This window comes from Heptranchias perlo, chromosome 20 (genome assembly GCF_035084215.1).
Source record: "Heptranchias perlo isolate sHepPer1 chromosome 20, sHepPer1.hap1, whole genome shotgun sequence".
NCBI classification, from domain to species: domain Eukaryota; kingdom Metazoa; phylum Chordata; class Chondrichthyes; order Hexanchiformes; family Hexanchidae; genus Heptranchias; species Heptranchias perlo.
The window spans coordinates 16,181,222-16,202,744 of record NC_090344.1 but is presented as its reverse complement, the minus strand read 5'-3'; the positions used below and the strand labels follow the sequence as shown (position 1 = coordinate 16,202,744).

At 44.3% G+C, this 21,523-nt stretch overlaps 5 non-coding genes across 5 annotated transcripts; 4 read left to right on the top strand and 1 right to left on the bottom strand.

Annotated features, from left to right (window-relative positions):
* Positions 1–1,802: 1,802 nt before the first annotated feature.
* trnar-acg (transfer RNA arginine (anticodon ACG)) lies at positions 1,803–1,875 on the bottom strand. Its single transcript has one exon. It is a non-coding gene; the product is annotated as a tRNA-Arg (tRNA).
* A 4,706-nt stretch (positions 1,876–6,581) lies between these two features.
* Positions 6,582–6,673, top strand: trnar-ucu (transfer RNA arginine (anticodon UCU)). Its single transcript is given in 2 exon segments — positions 6,582–6,618; positions 6,638–6,673. It is a non-coding gene; the product is annotated as a tRNA-Arg (tRNA).
* Positions 6,674–16,123: 9,450 nt separating this feature from the next.
* Positions 16,124–16,197, top strand: trnai-aau (transfer RNA isoleucine (anticodon AAU)). Its single transcript has one exon. It is a non-coding gene; the product is annotated as a tRNA-Ile (tRNA).
* Positions 16,198–18,678: 2,481 nt separating this feature from the next.
* trnai-aau (transfer RNA isoleucine (anticodon AAU)) lies at positions 18,679–18,752 on the top strand. The gene has a single exon. It is a non-coding gene; the product is annotated as a tRNA-Ile (tRNA).
* Positions 18,753–19,522: 770 nt separating this feature from the next.
* Positions 19,523–19,595, top strand: trnak-cuu (transfer RNA lysine (anticodon CUU)). Its single transcript has one exon. It is a non-coding gene; the product is annotated as a tRNA-Lys (tRNA).
* Positions 19,596–21,523: the final 1,928 nt, after the last annotated feature.

Genomic DNA, 21,523 nt, shown 5'->3' with positions numbered 1-21,523 from the left:
AGACACTGCTCCCATGGGCGGAAGGGTCAAGAACCAGAGGACAAAGATTTATGGTGATTGCAAAAGAATGAAAGTCGACATGAGGAAAAACGCTTTTACACAGCGAGTGGTTAAGATCTGGAATTCACTGCCTGAGTGAGTGCTGGAGGCAGATTCAATCGTGGCTTTCAAAAGGGAATTGGATAAATACTTGAAGGGAAAAAATGCAGGGCTACGGGTAAACTGCGGGGGAGTGTGACGAGCTGGATTGCTCTTACAGAGTTCCGGCATGGACTCGATGGGCAGAATGGCCTCCTTCCGCGCTGTAACCATTCTAGGATTCAAAGAAGCAGAAATTAAATAACTCAAACTGCCGAAACCCGAGATCTTTAGATCTTTCGTAAAACGCCCTCCCAACTGAGCTATTTCCAGCCCACTGTTAATTGATCTTTGTGTCCTGATGTTGGAAGAACATAAAACCCCAGGGGGAATTGCCCCTCCCGGTCATTCCGCACTTCATGTATGAACATCACACTCATATCTCCACACCCACAGTTCATATATAAACATCGCACTCATATATACATCCCCACAGTTCATATATAAACATCGCACTCATATATACACACCCAGAGTTCATATATAAACATCGCACTCATATATACACACCCAGAGTTCATATGTGAACATCGCACTCATATATACTCACCCACCGTTAATATATAAATATCGCACTCATATATATACACTCATAGTTCATATAAAAATGTCGCACTCATATATATACACCCATAGTTCATATATAAACATCGCACTTATATACACTCCCCACAGTTCATATATAAACATCGCACTCATATATACACACTCATAGTTGATCTATAAACATCGCACTTATATATACGCACCTACAGTTCATATATAAACATCGCACTTATATATACTCCCCACAGTTCATATATAAACATCGCACTCATATATACACACGCATAGTTGATATATAAACATCGCACTTATATGTACGCACCTACAGTTCATATATAAACATCGCACTTATATATACTCCCCACAGTTCATATATAAACATCGCACTCATATATACACACGCATAGTTGATATATAAACATCGCACTTATATATACGCACCTACATTTCATATATAAACATCGCACTCATATATGCACACTCATAGTTGATATATAAACATCGCTCTTATATGTACGCACCTACAGTTCATATATAAACATCGCACTTATATATACTCCTCACAGTTCATATATAAACATCGCACTCATATATACACACCCATAGTTTATAAAAGAACAGCGCACTCCTACTCCACACCCAGTTTATATGTATCCAAAGTCCTGTTGAGAGTTCTCACCAAAGTCTGAACACTGAAAGTTTAACTGTTTTCCAGATACTCTCCGTCTTACTTTGTATTTTCATCATCGGATTTCCTGCAGACCGGCAAAGGGAGCGGAATAGCGGTCCTGTCGGTGAATGCTGCTTTCAACGAAAGTCTCGGCGTCCAGGAGCTCGCGGGGATTGGAAAGCTCTTGTGTCACACGAAGTGTCTGAACGGCCCGGATACACCTGAAGATCATCAGCGCGGTGCCTCCACGTCGTGCTGCAATGTTCGTGTGTCTGACATCAAACTAAAAGGCGGCTTGTTGGAAAACGTTGTGGTCACAGTTTCTTTTTGTAATTGAACCTAAATCTTTCAAGATGGAATGTTTTCTTTCCTGCTTCACCATAAACAATATCTTATCACGAAATTTGATTCTTCGTTCCCCAATGTCAGAGATAAAATTGCACAAACCCGAGCCAGGTAGGAGTCGAACCTACAATCTTCTGATCCGTAGTCAGACGCGTTATCCATTGCGCCACTGGCCCAAGTCATGGGAGTTGATTTATTTTATTTCAATTTTCATCCAGAATCAACCGACAGGTTGACAGATAAAAACAGCGAAATGTGCAAGCGAAATCGAAATGAACCAAACGGCCTCAAACTCCAACACACAGTGGCGAGTATCTGACAGGTGTCAGTGAGAGGAGATGGTGATTTTGCAGCTTGATTTGGCTCCGTGGCTTCGCTGCTCAAAGTGCCTGTTTCATCGGGTCCTTTATTGTCTTAAGCCTCCGATGTGATATTTACCCAATTTGTGAATTCAACAACAAAATGATCTTCAACAAAATAATATTTGTATTAGTTTCGGAGTCAACAAGGAAAGGATTCCAGAACTGCAGTGCGGAAGTGTTCCTTCATTGTACAGACGGACCTCTCATACAATGTCTCCGAAACACGTTTCGAGGATACTGTTCCAGAGGGCTGATTTTACAAACTAATTTAGTTGCAACCAGCAACCCATCTCCATTAAAAGTTACGAAGCGATACTCGTTTCAGAGCAGTTTCGCTGTTCAGCTTTTGTAAAATTAGCAGAAACTCATTTTGAACACATCTTAGTATTAATGAGAATATCAGGCACATGACAATTGGGATGGAACCGTCTCTGACAATAAGTACAAAGTATAATCCAATCTCTCAGTCTCTCTGTCACTTTCTCGGTGAGTGAAAGTAAACCAGCAGAAGAAGCTAAAACAAAGAACTGAGCAGTTTTGTTTGTTTCCTTTTTCTTCGGGCGAGTACAGTTGAAGAGAATGATTTCAGTTTCCTGCTGGACAAATAACTGGAATGAGCAGTGTATCAGGTTCCCATGGTACCCAGTGAAATATCAACGTTTATATATCACATTTTCACTGATACCTTCCTTCCTCACTAATTATAGGAAACTTTTGGGAAGGTTCAATCACACTTCAGAAGTCCAGGAGCGCAAAGAAAGCTGGACATCTCATAGTGACTTTACCTACAGGCGAGGGAGGTTTGCAGGTTTCACCTGGAGCTGTAATTGTATAAACGCCTTCCAATGTGCAAACTCCCCTCACCAACAGCAATTCAATTCTTACTGATCTGAGACTTTGGTCATTTATGGTGATTAAAGTTTGTGGAGTTAAAGCAGCAGTAAAATCCGTTCTGCGTTATGTACATAGCCGTTCTGTCAATATAAAACATTGTCATCCGACCTACCATGAGCAATGCCACACGGGGTATGTTAGTTTACGGACAGTTCTGCCTCCAGCAGTTGTTCTCTCGGTCACACATCCGGCATCACCTCTCGGTCTCACACTTCAGAGTCACGCCTGAATATAAACACATTTCTGTTTCAGATTTTTACCTGAAGGTCGACAAATCACAAGTCAAGAGGTAGGGAACAAACAAATCAAATATTTAAGAACGTTAACGGATAGAAAATTCACCATAAATGACTGGAAAAAATGAAGCAAACGGATCAAGATCAACAATTATCAAAAGGTAACAATTACAGAAAGGAGAAGGGGAACCGATCAAATCGCTCCAAATAGTTTTTGAAAAATCCTTTTGGTTTTCATCTTAGTTTCTCTGTTATGTTGGGGACGTACATCTCGAAATATTTTTCGCACCATCATAAAGACAATTAGAATAAAAATTTCACAAAGTCAGCCTTAATCTTACTTATACGATCGCATGTTATGTGTTTGTAAAACCTGCAATTGTTTTACCATTCTTTAAGTTTAGAGAGATGCTCTGAATATATGTTTTACATTGAAACGTAAGTGGATTAATAAAATAAAATGAGGAAATTTGTTTAAGAACATGAAGAGCTGCTTTTCCATGTTGGATATCGCGATATATTTATTTACACAACTGTCATTTGTGAAATGATGGAATGTATTTATTTCTATATCTGTACGGGTAAGCAAATCCCCACTGGATAATTTCCAGGAACCAGGCAAGTAAAAAATTAGTTTGTCAAACCCAAAACACCCGTTGGGATTTGCTGATTGAAAATTTCAATGGAAATCGAGATCATCAAGTGTGTTAACCAGGGTTCAGGGTAAGCACATTCCTTATAAAGTGAAGGGCAAGGCTGGTAGAAGTAGGGAACCTTGGATGACTCGGGAGATTGAGGCACTAGTCAAAAATAAGGAGGCATATGACATGCATAGGCAGCTGGGATCAAGTGGATCCCTTGAAGAGTATAGAGATTGCCGGAGTAGAGTTAAGAGAGAAATCAGGAGGGCAAAAAGGGGATATGAGATTGCTTTGGCAGATCAGGCAAAGGTGAATCCAAAGAGCTTCTACAAATACATAAAGGGCAAAAGGGTAACTGGGGAGAGAGTAGGGCCTCTTAAGGATCAACAAGGTCATCTAAGTGCGGAACCACAAGAGATGGGTGAGATCCTGAATGAATATTTCACATCGGTATTTACGGTTGAGAAAGGCATGGATGTTAGGGAACTTGGGGAAATAAATAGTGATGTCTTGAGGAGTGTACATATTACAGAGAGGGAGGTGCTGGAAGTCTTAACGCGCATCAAGGTAGATAAATCTCCGGGACCTGATGAAATGTATCCCAGGACGTTATGGGAGGTTAGGGAGGAAATTGCGGGTCCCCTAGCAGAGATATTTGAATCATCCACCGCTACAGGTGAGGTGCCTGAAGATTGGAGGGTAGCAAATGTTGTGCCTTTGTTTAAGAAGGGCGGCAGGGAAAAGCCTGGGAACTACAGACCAGTGAGCCTGACATCTGTAGTGGGTAAGTTGTTAGAGGGTATTCTGAGGGACAGGATCTACAGGCATTTGGAGAGGCAGGGACTAATTAGGAACAGTCAGCATGGTTTTGTGAGAGGAAAATCATGTCTCACGAATTTGATTGAGTTTTTTGAAGGGGTAACCAAGAAGATAGATGAGGGCTGTGCAGTAGACGTGGTCTACATGGACTTCAGCAAAGCATTTGACAAGGTACCGCATGGTAGGTTGTTACATAAGGTTAAATCTCATGGGATCCAAGGTGAGGTAGCCAATTGGATACAAAATTGGCTTGACGACAGAAGACAGAGGGTGGTTGTCGAGGGTTGTTTTTCAAACTGGATGCCTGTGTCCAGCGGTGTGCCTCAGGGATCGGTGCTGGGTCCGCTGTTATTTGTTATTTATATTAATGATTTGGATGAGAATTTAGGAGGCATGGTTAGTAAATTTGCAGATGACACCAAGATTGGTGGCATTGTGGACAGTGAAGAAGGTTATCTAGGATTGCAACGGGATCTTGATAAATTGGGCCAGTGGGCCGATGAATGGCAGATGGAGTTTAATTTAGATAAATGTGAGGTGATGCATTTTGGTAGATCGAATCGGGCCAGGACCTACTCCGTTAATGGTAGGGCGTTGGGGAGAGTTATAGAACAAAGAGATCTGGGAGTACAGATTCATAGCTCCTTGAAAGTGGAGTCACAGGTGGATAGGGTGGTGAAGAAGGCATTCAGCATGCTTGGTTTCATTGGTCAGAACATTGAATGCAGGAGTTGGGATGTCTTGTTGAAGTTGTACATGGCATTGGTGAGGCCACACTTGGAGTACTGTGTACAGTTCTGGTCACCCTATTATAGAAAGGATATTATTAAACTAGAAAGAGTGCAGAAAAGATTTACTAGGATGCTACCGGGACTTGATGGTTTGACTTACAGGGAGAGGTTAGACAGACTGGGACTTTATTCCCTGGAGAGTAGGAGGTTAAGGGGTGATCTTATAGAAGTCTATAAAATAATGAGGGGCATAGATAAGGTCGATAGTCAAAATCTTTTCCCAAAGGTAGGGGAGTCTATAACGAGGGGGCACAGATTTAAGGTGAGAGGGGAGAGATACAAAAGGATCCAGAGGGGCAATTTTTTCACTCAAAGGGTGGTGAGTGTCTGGAACGAGCTGCCAGATGCAGTAGTAGAGGCGGGTACAATTTTGTCTTTTAAAAAGCATTTGGACAGTTACATGGGGAAGATGGGTATCGAGGGATATGGGCCAAGTGCAGGCAATTGGGACTAGCTTAGTGGTATAAACTGGGCGACATGGACATGTTGGGCCGAAGGGCCTGTTTCCATGTTGTAACTTCTCTGATTCTATGATTCTATGATCATAAAGCATTAGAACAAATATACCCGCTGAGGTTTCGGGGTTGTAACTGATTTATTTATATCACTGAGTAACCTATTTTAAACAGGGTGAAGCTACAAATCTAATGATAAGAGTCTGGGTTGGAGAAGGAACTGATGAAAGTATCCAATTTAATTACACTGATTCCACAAACACTGCACACCACATCCTTTAAACATTGTTAACTGTTTCTACATAAAACTGGAGAGGGTGTGAATAGAAAGTAACAGAAAAAAAGCTAATTTATGTATCAAATTTAATTTTGATATTGTTGCACAAACACTGAACATCCCATCACTGAAACACTGTCCCGATCAAAAATCTATCGGCAGGACCCTGAGCCACAGTGAAAATGCTGTGATTTCAAACTGGTTCAAAACACGCAGCCTTCTGATTTGGAGTCAGGCGCGACTGTTCTTGCACCAGGCCCACAACAAGCGGCTGGAGCCGGATCCATTGGAGGGTGATCCGTGCAGTCTGCCGCCGCGGCTCTGGGAATGTGAGAAGTGGAAGCAGGAGCAGCCTGACCGCCTCAACCACAGCACAAGATCCCCGCTCTCCCGTATACTATATAACTGACTCTGTGGCGCAATAGATAGCGTGTTGGACTTCTACTGAATGATTGGAGGAGATATTCAAAGGTTGTGGGTTCGAGTCCCACCAGAGTTGAGTTTTAGTTTCGGGAGCTGGGAAGTGATATTTTGCAGCAAAACCGCAACAGGATCATTAATGTCCGTCAAGGACGGGAAACTGCTCCCTGCACTTCATCTTGCACAAGTGGCTCCAGTCAAACCAGAATTTATGATTCTAAATCCATTCTGAGCTGGATTGGAGAAGCACTCTCAAGGAGGAGACTCAACATCATCTCAGACCGAAAGTCAATCTGCTGGACTTTCGGTTCTGTCAGACTGCATGTTCCTTCAGACAGGTTTTTAACTGGACACATGCATCTGGCTGCCGTGCGAGCATTGGTGCTTGAGGGGTAGAATTCTTGCTTGTAGTAGTTCTGTTCCTGTAAAACTAGCTCCAGAAGTGTCGGATGGAAAGTATCCTGGCTGAGCGGTCGAAGGCGCTGATTTAAAGCTCCAGTTCAATCGCACGATTTGTCGATGGATCAAAATCATAATTTGCGTCTCCAAAACCGCAGCCTCCCTCCGACAAACAAGTAATACTGAACATCTCATCTGCTAATACAACAGCGTCGTCCGGAGGAACCACGTGGCAATACAAATGAATGGATGCATTTTGGAACACACCAATTGTCCCTTTAACTCCGGTCGAAATGTTCACAAGCAAAATGATTGTTTGATCTCGGTGAGATTCGAATTAACAACCTCGGTATTTCCTGATCCTGTCCTGTCATGTCAGGACCGCGCACTGACCGATTGCGCCGCGAGAGCCCGGTCACTCAGATCACCTGTCCCCTTCTGCTGGAAAGAATATTAAGGTAAGAGGCCCGAACCTGTGGAAACGTGTCCAGTCACTGTGATGGAATTAATATCTGCACTTCCACTTTCAGCTTCTTTCACATCCTCTGCTCCATCGCACTGCAATCGGGATTTCTGCGAACAGGTCAAAATGAACATTGCCAGAAATTCTATCAGTGGTAGGATTTGAACCCAGCGCCCACGCAGCGATTGGATTTATTATACTCAAACAGTGAGTTCCGTTCGCACAACGCCTTGCCAGTCTGTCACGTTTTGTTTAATGCCCAAAGAAATAAATTGGAGCTAATTGACCGCATTTACGCTGTGCCGCGGTTATTCTCCGTGGAGCAGAGAAGGTTCAGAGGAGATTTGATAGAAGTGTTCAAAGTCATGAAGGGTTCAGATAAAGTTAATAAAGAGAAGCTGTTCCCATTGGCGGAAGTGTCGAGAATCAGAGGACACAGATTTGAGGTGATTGGCAAAAGAACCAAAGGCGACATGAGGAAAATCTTATTTACGCAGCGAGTAGCTATGATCTGGAATGCGCTGCCTGAAAAGGTGATGGAAGCAGATTCAGTCGTGGCTTTCAAAAAGGAATTTGATACATACTTGAAGGGGAAAATGCAGAGCCACGGGGAAAGGGACGGGGAATGGGACCAATGGGATTGCTCTTACAAAAGGCAGGTAAGGAATTGATGGGTCGAATGGCCTCCTTCTGTGGTGTGTTCATTCTATGATAAATATTATTTTACACACAGTGAATGGACCATCCCAAAAAGACTGCCCCGCGATAAAACAGAGTGACACTGAAGCGTGGTGAAAATGCGACAACCCCAACGTAATTCGAACACGCATTTTTTGGATTTAGAATCAAACGCGCTACCGTTGCGCCACGAGGTTCACAACGAAAGTTTGGAGCCGGATCCATAAGAGGGAAATCAGTACCGGCCGCCGCAGGGACTCACAGAGGCGGAAGCAGTCGCAGCAACAGCGCAGGAGCCCCGCTCTCTCATCCAGCCGCTGCCCGGTCCCGGCCTGAGCCCTGTCTGGGATCCGCCTGTCGGTCTCTTTCACTGAACGGGACCGATCCAGTTTCAGCTCACACACAGGCTCAGGAATCCAACTCCTGAAAGATTCACTTCTTTAAACCTTGTTTAGATTCAGTGAATTGGGATTTAATTCAATCCTCATCTTCCCTCCCCTCTGTCAATTCAGGACTTTATTTAAACCGATACTTGGAGCTCTGTTTTACAGGGTGCCGGCTGTTTAAGCAAATCTCAGTCCCACTATTCCCATTATTAACACTTTTTGCTGCTCACCTCTGCTTAACGCAAAGTGCCCAGGAATTAGGGAATTTCTCCTGGGGACTGGGGATCGGTCTCCGATTCGGCTCAACCCTCAAATCCACAAAGTTATTTTCACTGCTGCTGCACAGTATTAAAGGAAGGGACGGATCCAGAAGCTGTTTAAAATTGTTACTGACAAATCAGGATAAAAGGCAAAGGACACGGTCTGCTTCTCTGCCTGTCTGTCTGCCTGTCTATCTGGCTGTCTACCTGTATATCCGTATGAATGCGTGTCTGCCTTATTCTCAGACTTTCTGATTGCTGGCTGCAGGCCTCACTCCCCGACTGAATGACCAAGTACCGGACCGTGTGTCAGAATGAATGACTTTGACTTACCGTCTTCCTTTTTATGAACCTGAATGGCCACATTTCTGAGTTCATATCTTCGCTCTGTGTCACAATCCTGTCTCTGTCTCTCAGGATGACAATACACACACAACATTCACACACCGACTTTGACTGAACGCAACTTTAATCTGCTGCAGTGTGTACCATCTACAAGATGCACTGCACCAACTCGCCAAGGCTTCTTCGACAGCACCTCCCAAGCCTGCGACCTCTACCACCTAGAAGGACAACGGCTGCAGGCACATGGGAAGAGCACGTTCACTTCCAAGTCACACACCATCCCGACTTGGAATGGTGACGTCATTCCTTCATCGTCGCTGGATCAAAATCCTGAAACTCCCAATCTAACAGCATTGTGGGAGAACCTTCACCGCACCGACTGCAGCGGTTCAAGGAGGCGGCCCATCACCACATTCTCAAGGGCAATTATGGATGGGCAATAAATGCTGGCCTTGCCAGCGACACCTAAATCCCACGAATTAACATCTTAGTTCCTTCTGGAGTTTAATGATTTTGAAATTTTGAAGATTTTTTCCTGTGTAACTTGTGAAGTTTTGATCATTGAGATGTTTGTGAAGGAAAGCGGAAGAGGATTGGCGGCGTTTAGTGTGGGACAGAAGTGATGTTGTCTCACCGAGAAGCGACACAGTGCTATGAACTGAGCAAAGGTTTCGCTAGTTTAGCGGTCGTCACGTTCGTCTCACATGCGAAAAGTCCCCGGTTAGATCGGAGGCGGAAACGTTATTTGGGAAGTTACTCCTGATAATCCTCCAGGGCTGAGATTCACCTGTGAAAAGGCGCCGTCAATTGTTTGTTCCTGTTCAATTTAACAACGGCTCTATCACAGTCCTGGTGTCATAAACACTGAACATTTTTAACCAGACTCTTAAAATACTGTCTGGGAAATGAGAACGGATGGAAGTTCATCTCATGCAAAGCACAAAGTTTCGCTGTCACTCGTTAACCATGTTAATATTTCCACCGGTCTGCAGCAGAAAGTTATCGGTTCATTAATGACGATCACAAACATTCATCTTTCACAGAGAATCATCGGTTTCATGTATTAAATTGGTAATGTTCATAATTGTTTTGTTAAGATGATTTCCTTGACCGAGAATCGAACCCGCAGTATGAAAGTGAAACAATTATATCGTAAACACCAGCTGCCAGCCAGCAGATCAGCAAAAAATCAGTTGACGCAAAGATTTCTGTACTTGGACCCCTGAATATCTCCGCTCCTCGACAGTTCCTAACTTCTCTCCATTTAGAAAACACTCTGATCTATCTTCGTTTCTCAGTGGATTATATCAAACTTCCCCACATTGAACTCCATCTGTCACAGTTTTGCCCTCACATTAAATCATCAATGGCCCTTTGCTGCTTTCTGCTCCCATCGACACTATTTACTGCGCCAACTATCTTGGTGGTTTTAGGGTGAAAACTGCCCTCCGCTTCACTGTAAGTGCAAAGAGGCAACTTTGTAGATGCCGTGTAGTGTTACAGAACGGCAGGTTGGACCTGCTCGATTCATCTCATCTCATTTTCTGGTCACGGGAATTTTACTGAAATAGAACCTGGTCAAATAACAGTTCAAAAAACCACTTCTCTCTCCCACTGCGGACTGAGCCTTCAAACATACAGGCAGTTATGAGCCTAATGCTCAGAAATAATACAGCAAAAATATTCACTCGTGCAAGCTGCACACCTTTTATTTAGAAAAGTAAACTGATGATGGACAGCTGCTGTATTGGTCGCTGCAAACTCAAACTTTAGCGCGGTGAATTAATGGTTTAGTATAAAGAACATAGTGTCTCTGTGGTGTAATCGGCCAGGGCGTTCGGCTTTTAATTGAAAGGTTGGTGGTTTCAGCCCGCCCTGGATATCTTTTACCTCAGGATTCATTGCCTCACAGCGCCAGGTTTCCAATGTGTGTTTTGTCTGCAAGAAAATGCAGGGTAAAAATTGCCAGCGGAGCACGGCTGATATTCCACCAGTGACCCTGCGGTCCGATAGCAGGCACATGAAAAATATTTAAAAATCCGAGATTGGCTGCACGGAACTCAGAATTCTTCTTCACAGACAAGGTCCGAAGGGAGGACTCAATGGTTGCCGGAGAGCTGGTTCATTCAGATAAGGATATTTGTGCAGTGAGCGAGAGCAGTCTTCTACCGTGTTTCTACAATGAACGTCACTCCTTTATTTCGGAAAAGTAACATGGTTTGCACATTCCGACCGTGTTCAGCTGATTTGTGAGAGATCATTAAAGGCTTCAGCAACGCTGTCTCGGCGAATAACAACAGTTCAAAACCGCATTCCAGATGGGACAACAAACTCATCAGTTTTCCGCTATTCCCCAGCTCCCGGAGTGAGAGAGGCTGCGACATCAGGATTTATGGAGGACCGGAGAGAGTGAAACTTTATTTGGCTTTCGTGGGAAATCCAGTGAAAGTGAATAAGAGCTCCAGGATTTGAACCAGTGAAACTCCATGAGCGAGAATCAGATCCAAAGAGCAACTGGCAACAGAGCCGTGCAGGCAATGTAAATTTTCGCTGCCACGCAGCCGATCAACCATCCTTTCAGAATAGAATGTCCATCCAATCTCGTTTTCTTGTACAAAATATGATGTACAGCGAGATCAGATTCAACACTAATTATTTCGAGTTAACAATATCAGCCTTTCTTCACCAAATTCGTTTTGAATGTACGACTTGCATTATCCTGAAACACTTTGCAGAATGAATTGCTCTGAAGCGACATAAATGTGGAGATATTGGCTACGAATTCATCAGCTGGGTTGTAACTTTACTTTTCCGACCATCTCAGCCTGCTTGTCTTGCAGGTTAGATCAGCCTTCGCCATTCAAGGAAGCCTGAGAATTATATCAGAGAGACAAGAGACAGATTCAGTGACAGATAGAGAGATGCAAGGAAATAAACGAAGAGTATAAATGCCAGGTTCAGCAAACTAGCAGAATTTAAATTGCTGATTGGGAGATATTCCTTCTCGTGTCTTGAAATCTTGAAAGAGAACTTTGGGCGCCCGCCACGGTGGAATGTCTCTCCTGCTTTGAAAAGGGTAATTGCGTCAATTCGATCTAGTTTATATATTTGGACATTGAACAGATCGTTAAACAGTAACACACCGAGTATAATTCAAACCGGTGCAAGAAAACCCCAGTGGCTTATGAGTCGAACGCTTCAAACACTGGGCCATCGCAGCTGCACACAGCAGTTCTTGCACAGCTGTAGGTCAGACTGCGTGACTGCGTAGGGTTATCACAGTACCTCCGCCAGACTGCATATGCTTTCAAACAGGATTCCAAATGGACACATGCAGCAAGTGGCCATGCGAGGATTGGTGGTGGTGGCGTTGAATTCTCGCCGACTTATCATGCGACTCGAGCTTGATCCGTGGCCAATGCAGGATCGTTTTACATTCTGAACCAATGAGGAACACGGGAAAAGGACTCGGCCATTTCGCCCATCGAGCCTGTTCCGTTATTCAGTCCACAAAAAGAAGGACAAATCGAATCCGGCCAATTGCCGCACCATCAGTCTGCTCTCAATCGTCAGCAAAGTGATGGAAGATATCGTCGACAGTGCTTTCAAGCGGCACGAACTCACCAATAACCAATAAATCGATGCTCAGTTCCCTCTCACTCCCCACAGAAGCAGCAGGAGATGCCACTTTCAACTGGCAGTTGCTTCAAACGATGCCCGATAGACTGCGTTGTCTTGCAGCTTTCCCAGGATCAACATTTGATTCGGTGGGTCAATATTGGGAAATTGAATGATTTTCACCGGCAGCTTGTGGCAGGATATCACCTCATTTGCTATTTCATGTACATGTCTACTTGCACTTGGTGCTGTTATTGCCTGAACATCAACTTCTGTCCCAATAGTAGTTCGAACAGAAAATGCTATTTTGTGCGAGCAGCTTGTCTGGCCCGAAAATGACCGAAATTACAAAGGGGCAAGTGGGAAAGGCCGCGTTTGTCTGCTTGTTCACAGCAAAGAATGTTCAGCGTTACCTTGTGGTCCAGTGTTTCGCATTTGGCGCTTTCATCGCCACGGCAACAGTTCGATTGGCGTCTGTCTCAACATCTGCCTATTATACACTCTACCAAAAGTATACTGTACTCGAATTGCTGATTTTTTCACTGTGACGGCGAAGAGACTTTAGTGGACCTCAGTTATGAATTCATCAGCTGGGTTGCACCTTTGCTTCTCTGACCTTCTCCGTCTTCCTATCTTTACACTTCTCTGCAGTTTCGATCATCCTTGGCCGTTTAATAAAGCCTAAGAAGTGCATGAGGGGAAAACACAGAGAGTCAAGAGACAGATTAAAGTAAAGAAACAAATGTCAAGTTCTGCAAACGAGCAAGAATTTAACACGGAGCTCGGGAGAGTTTCCTTTCAATGTTTTTTAAGAGACCATTGGGCTCTCGAATTAAACACGTCTGCTGAAATATCTCTTTGAAGGAGAGAAATGCTGTTGGTTAAATCTGGTTCATATTTATTTGAGCTTTAAACAACATTAAGAAACGGGACCTCGCTCAGAATGAATCGTCAAATATTCCAAAGCGAGAATTATACCCCGAAAATAAGAAGCCACCGGTAATATATCACCGGTAATGAACCACTGCAGCCATTGCAGAATTCGGTGCCACCCACAGCCGATCGGCCATCCTTTAAGACCTCTTCTATCCATCCAATCACGTTTTCTATTCCGATGTAGATAAATGTCGAGTTGCACACTAACTGTTTCCTCCGTTCTCTTTCGCAAACATATCACTGAACAAAACTTCACAAGTCACCCGGGAAAAATAATTCAGTTCAAAATCATAAGCTTCCGAAGGACCTGCGAGGACAGACTGACCAAACCTGCATTCAATCGTGAAGCTTGTGGGTGTGTTGTCATCCTAAGGGACCGAGACAGGCCTGTGACACAGAGCGAAGGCAGGAACTCAGAAATGTGGCCATTCAAGGCCATAAATGGGCAGACAGACAGTCACAGTCATTGATTCCGACACACGGCCCGGTAGTTGTTCAGTCAGTCGGGGAGCGAGGCCTGCAGCCAGCAAAGAAAAAACATGAGAAGAAGGCAGAGACACAATCAGAAGGATAAACAGAAAGAAAGATAGACAGATAGACATCTGACTCAACGTCAAAACGCAGCGTGATCGAATCACGTTGCGGTGATATCATTTTCACAGCAGCTCAGGGTCCTGCCCACAGGTTTTATAGCGGGGCAGTGTTTTATGGATGGGCTGTTCATTGTTAGTCAAATAATATTGATCGGAATTTAATTTTTTACATTAAAGTGGTCTTTGTTAATTTTGATCGACATCCTCGACAGTATATACAGAAACAAGTAACAATGTTTAAGGGATGTGGTTTATTCAATATTAGTTCAAAAACCCTGTCAGCTGGAGTAAAAATAAACACAAACTGCCCAACACGTGGGTAAGCCTAAAAAGCAAATCTGTATACATGGTCCATTGGCTCAGTTTGTGCAGAACGTGGTGCTGATAACGCAAAGGTCGCGGGTTCGTGGAATAAGGTTCCGATTGCAATATTTTGCTAACTTTTAAGCCTGAGAAGTCCATCAGGGGACAACATAGAGACAAGAGACAGGGAGAGATAGAGAGATTCATGTAAATAAAGTCGAGTATAAATGGGTGGTTCTGCAAAGTAGCAGAATTTTAGTTGCAGATTGGGCAAGATTCTTTCTTGTGTATTTGAATTTTGCAAGAGTACATTGGGCACCCAATTAAACGCGCCGGCCACGCTCGAGTATCTCTCATGCTCTGAGAGAGATAAATGAAGTGAGTTAGATCCAGTTCATTCATTTGAGCATTGAACGTATCTTTAAACAATAATTCAGCGAGCAGAAATCAAACCTGCGAAGGAAAACTCCATTTGATCTTGAAGTTAACGCTTCAACCACTCGTCGATCGCAGCGGCACATGGCAGTACTTGCATGGCTGTAGATGCCACTTTAAACTGCCTGTTGCTTCAAACGATGCCCGATAGACCGGCGTTGTCTTGTAGCTTTCCCAGGAGCTTCATTTGATTCGGTGGGTCAAGTTTGGGAAATTGAATGATTTTCACCGGCAGCTTGTGGTCGTATATTACCTCATTTTCATTACCGGTAATGAACCACTGCAGCCACTGCAGAATTCGGTGCCACCCACAGCCGATCGGCCATCCTTTCAGACCTCTTCTATCCATCCAATCACGTTTTCTATTCCGATGTAGAGAAATGTCGAGTTGCACACTAACTATTTCCTCCGTTCTCTTTCGCAAACATATCACTGAACAAAACTTCACAAGTCACTCAGGAAAAATAATTCAGTTCAAAATCATTAGCTTCCGAAGGACCTGCGAGGACAGACTGACCAAACCTGCGTTCAGTCGTGCAGCCTGTGGGTGTGTTGTCATCCTAAGGGACAGAGACAGGCCTGCGACACAGAGCGAAGGCAGGAACTCAGAAATGTGGCCATAAATGGGCAGACAGTCAGTCACAGTCATTGATTCTGACACACGGCCCGGTCGTTGTTCAGTCAGTCGGGGAGCGAGGCCTGCAGCCAGCAAACAAAAGCCTGGCCTGAGAATAAGGCAGAGACCCAATCAGACGTATAGACAGACAGACATCTGACTCAACGTCAAAACGCAGCGTGATCGAATCACGTTGAGGTGATATCATTTTCAGAGCAGCTCAGGGTCCTGCCCACAGGTTTGAAAGCGGGGCAGTGTTTTATGGATGGGCTGTTCATTGTTAGTAAATAATATTGATCGGAATTTAATTTGTGACATTAAAGTGCTCTTTGTTTGTTAATTTTGATCTACATCCTCGACAGTATATACAGAAACAAGTAACAATGTTTAAGGGATGTTGTTCATTGAATATTCGTTCAAAAACCCTGTCAGCTGGTGAAAAATAAACACAAACTACCCAACACGCGGGTAAGCCCATAAAGCTAAGATGTCTACATGGCCGGTTAGCTCAGTTGGTTAGAGCGTGATGCGAATAACGCCAAGGTCGCGGGTTCGATCCCCGTACGGGCCATATGGTTCCTATTGCAATATTTTGGTAACTTTTAAAAGTTTGGCAGACTTGCGAAACAAGCGAATCCACACAAAATGTCATGAGGTCAATTTTTTGGAGTAACATCCATTAATATGTTTTCTGATCTATCTTTTTGAGGTCCAAAGTGGACGGCCTCAAACTTGCTTACGTTGAAATCCATTTGCCGCAGTTTTGCCCATTCACTTAATCGAGTGATATCTCTCTGTAATCTCATTCTTCCATCCACACTGCTTATAATTCTGTCTATCTTTGTGTCATCGGCAAACTTGGATATGTGGTTCTCGATCCCGTCATCTAATATCAATGAGACCGCCTAAATTGGGGTAAATTCACATTCAGCTTCAATCTCCACATCATCTTGAGACATTTTATTTACTCCGTGTGTGTTGCGCCTTGGAAACTTCTGCACTTTGTCCTCTGGAGCTCAAATATAATTCAATTCGAACAACTGCAAAGATGTCAGAATCCAATTGGTGACTTTTCACTAAAAAGCAGTGAGATAACATGGCTCGTCGAGGATTTGAACCCGGGACCTTTCGCATATCCCATTAGAAAAACGCCCAAAGCGAGAATCATACCCCTAAACCAACGAGCCGCTTGCTAGAAAGTCCTGCAGCCGGTCTAAAATTTCACCATAGTCTTCAGCCGATCGGCTATCCTTTGCAACCGCTTCTGTCCACCCAATCTCGTTTTCTATTCCTATATACAGCAATATCAAGTTGTACACTACCTATTTCCAGTCACCAATATTAGCCTCTCTTTACTAAATTCGTTTACAATGTACGACTTGTTTTTTCAAATAATACTTTTCAGAATTAGTTAATCTGAAGCATCTGTCTCGGCATCGTCAGAGTATACAAGCTACCATAAGTATATTTTACTCACATTGCTGTTTTCTTTCACTGTGAGGGCGAAGAGACAAAAATGTGGAGACATTAGCTACGAATTTATCAGCTGGGTTGCAACTTTACTTTTCCGACCGTCTCAGTCTTTTTTCCCTTTACCTTTCCCTGCTGGTGTTGCAGGTTAGATCAGCCTTTACCGTTCCAGGAAGCCTGAGAAGTCCATCAGGGGACAACGTGGAGACAAGAGACAAGGAGAGATGGAGAGATTCGTGCAAATAAAGTCGCTTATAAATGGGTGGTTCTGCAAAGTAGAAGAATTTTAGTTGCAGATTGGGCAAGATTCTTTCTTGTGTATTTGAATTTTGCAAGAGTACATTGGGCACCCAATTAAAAGCGCCGGCCACGCTCGAGTATCTCTCATGCTCTGAGAGAGACAAATGAAGTGAGTTAGATCCAGTTCATTCATTTGAGCATTGAACGGATCTTTAAACAATAATTCAGCGAGCAGAAATCAAACCTGCGAAGGAAAACTCCATTTGATCTTGAATTTAACGCTTCAACCACTCGGCGATCGCAGCGGCACATGGCAGTACTTGCATGGCTGTCGATGCTACTTTACACTGCCAGTTGCTTCAAACGATGCCCGATAGACCGGCGTTGTCTTGTAGCTTTCCCAGGAGCTTCATTTGATTCGGTGGGTCAAGTTTGGGAAATTGAACGATTTGCACCGGCAGCTTGTGGTAGCATATTACCTCATTTTCATTACCGGTAATGAACCACTGCAGCCACTGCAGAATTCGGTGCCACCCACAGCCGATCGGCCATCCTTTCAGACCTCTTCTATCCATCCAATCACGTTTTCTATTCCGATGTAGAGAAATGTCGAGTTGCACACTAACTATTTCCTCCGTTCTCTTTCGCAAACATATCACTGAACCAAACTTCACAAGTCACTCAGGAAAAATAATTCAGTTCAAAATCATTCGCTTCCGAAGGACCTGCGAGGACAGACTGACCAAACCTGCGTTCAGTCGTGAAGCTTGTGGGTGTGTTGTGATCCGAAGGGACAGAGACAGGCCTGCGACACGGAGCGAAGGCAGGAACTCAGAAATGTGGCCATAAATGGGCAGACAGTCAGTCACAGTCATTGATTCTGACACACGGCCCGGAAGTTGTTCAGTCAGTCGGGGAGCGAGGCCTGCAGCCAGCAAAGAAAAAGCCTGGCCTGAGAATAAGGCAGAGACCCAATCAGACGGATAGACAGACAGACATCTGACTCAACGTCGAAACGCAGCGTGATCGAATCACGTTGCGGTGATATCATTTTCACAGTAGCTCAGGGTCCTGCCCACAGGTTTTATAGCGGGGCAGTGTTTTATGGATGGTCTGTTCATTGTGAGTAAAATATTATTGATCGGAATTTAATTTGTTACATTAAAGTGCTCTTTGTTTGTTAATTTTGATCTACATCCTCGACAGTATATACAGAAACAAGTAACAATGTTTAAGGGATGTGGTTTATTCAATATTCGTTGCAAAACCCTGTCAGCTGGTGTAAAAATAAACACAAACTACCCAGCACGCGGGTAAGCCCATAAAGCTAAACTACATACATGGCCGGTTAGCTCAGTTGGTTAGAGCGTGGTGCTAATAACGCCAAGGCCGCGGGTTCGATCCCCGTACGGGCCATAAGGTTCCTATTGCAATGCGTTGGTAACTTTTAAAAGTTTGGCAGACTTTGGAAACAAGCGAATCCACACAAAATGTCATGAGGTCAATTTTTTGGAGTAACATCCATTAATATGTTTTCTGATCTATCTTGTTGAGGTCCAAAGTGGACGGCCTCAAACTTGCTTCCGTTGAAATCCATTTGCCGCAGTTTTGCCCATTCACTCAATCGAGTAATATCTCTCTGTAATCTCATTCTTCCATCTGCACTGCTTATAATTCTGTCTATCTTTGTGTCATCTCTCTCGATGTTGGCGGAATCCATAATGAGGGGTTTTAATCTTGAAATTGGAGACAGACCAATCAGGCAAGAAATCAGGAATTACTTTAGCAAACAAAATAAGGCCGAAAGCTGGAACTCTCTCGGCCAAAAGGATGTGGATTGTGGCTCAATTCAAGTTTTCAAGACTGATATTGATAGATCATTTCTCGGTTTGGGTTCCAAGGGATATGTGTCCAAGGCGGGGAAGGAGAGTTGAGTTGCAGATCACGTCATGATCGAATTGAATGGCACAGCAGGAAGAGGGGCTGAATGGCCCTCTCCTGTTCCGATGTTCATTTTCAGCTCAGCGTGGTGCTGAATGACGTTCAAAAGGCATCAGACTGACTCCAGAATGAAAATCAGGTGCACAGAAGGAGAAACCCTGAGATTGCAGAACGAACTGAACCCCTGCAGCAAAGCCAACAGCTGTCTCTCTACAATAATAGAATGGGAAGAATTTTAGCAACCAGCCCGGCTAGCTCAGTCGGTAGAGCATGAGACTCTTAATCTCAGGGTCGTGGGTTCGAGGCCCACGTTGGGCGATTTGTGTTCTATTTTTCACAATGGGTGATAAAATTGTCAAATTGCAACTTCTTTTCTCGAGTTCATGAAATCCAGTTAAAAAACAGACACAACACTGAGCTGTGTGAAATGAAACCTTGAGCGTTGCTAAATATCCAGTCCCTCCCGATTCTCCATTCCCTCCAGATGGGACACGGCAGATTATCGGTTCAATCGGCTTCATTTATTGCTGTTATAAAAAATGTTGAATGATCGAAATTGTAATATTTGGAAGATGACATCTCTGGATCCATTCGCCTCTCTGATCCATCCTGAGCCCCCCTTACCCTCTTTGATTCTCGCTGAGCTCCTTAACTTCTCTGATACACTCTGTCTCTGACCTCAGAGAGTCCATGATCATCTTTGAACCTTGTCAGCGTTCTTTACCTTCTCTCATGCCCACTGAGTTCCCCTTACACAGATCTGCCCTGAGCCCCCTTACACTCTCTCAGACTCGGCAGTCCTTCCCCTCTCTCAGTTCTTAATGTACTTTCCGATGCCCTCTGACAGTCCCTTCCCTTCTCTGAGCCCCCTGACACTTTCTGATGACATCTGACTATCCCTTCCCCGCTCTGAGATCCCCTTGCACTCTCTGATACCCTCTGACAGTCCCTTCCCCTCTCTGAGATCCCCTTGCCCCAATGGATCGCCACTAAGAAGCCATTAGGCTCCCTGATACATTCTCAGAAACCATTACCCTCCCTGATATCCAAGTGCGATGTAATTTTACAGGTGGATCGACCGGTCTGTGTTAAGGATGAGATCCAGAATTTGTTCGGTCGCTGCTACTTCGGACTCTCGGAATCTGAGAGCTCTATCGGCGATCGGTACCGATCTGCTACTATAAACTGGGTGTGGGTGTATGAGCGCGCTGTTGCTTTATAAACCGAATGAGTTTATATATGAGAGCGATGTTTATATATGAACTGTGGGTGTATATATATATGAGTGCGATGTTTATATATGAACTGTGGGTGAGTATATATGAATGCGATGTTTATATGTGAACTGTGAGTGAGTATAAATGAGCCACAGCAATGTGGTTGATTCTTCATTGCCCTCTGAAAAGGCCTAGCAAGCCACTCAGTTGTAAAATCTCGCTAGTAAAAGTCATAATAAGAATAAAACCGGACGGACCACCCGGCATCGGACCACTAGGCACCGGACACGACAAAGGCAAACCAAGCCCAGTCGACCCTGCAAAGTCCTCCTCACTAACATCTGGGGACTTGTGCCAAAATTGGGAGAGCTGTCCCACTGACTAGTCAAGCAAAGCCTGACATAGCCATACTTACAGAATCATATCTTTCAGCCAACGTCCCAGATTCGTCCATCACCATGCCTGTGTATGTCCTGTCCCACCGGCAGGACAAACCCACCTGAGGTGGCGGTGCAGTGATATACAGTCAGGAGTGAGTGGCCCTGGGAGTCCTCAACATTGACTCTGGACCCCATGAAATCTCATGGCATCAGGTCAAACATGGGCAAGGAAACCTCCTGCTGATTACCACCTACCGTCCTCCCTCAGCTGATGTATCAATCCCACTCCATGTTGAACACCACTTGGGGGAAGCACTGAGGGTAGCAAGAGCACAGAATGTACTCCATATGGAGGACTTCAATGTCCATCACCAAGAGTGGCTCGGTCGTATCACTGCTGACTGAGCTGGCCGAGGCATGAAGGACATAGCTGCCAGACTGGAACTGCGGCAGATGGTGAGAGAACCAACACGAGGGAAAAAGTTGCTTGACCTCGTCGTCACCAATCTATCTGTCGCAAATGCATCTGTCCATGACTGTATTGGTCGGAGTGACCACCGCACCGTCCTCGTGGAGACGAAGTCCCGTCTTCGCACTGAGGATACCATCTAACGTGTTGTGTGGCACTATCAGCGTGCGAAATGGGATA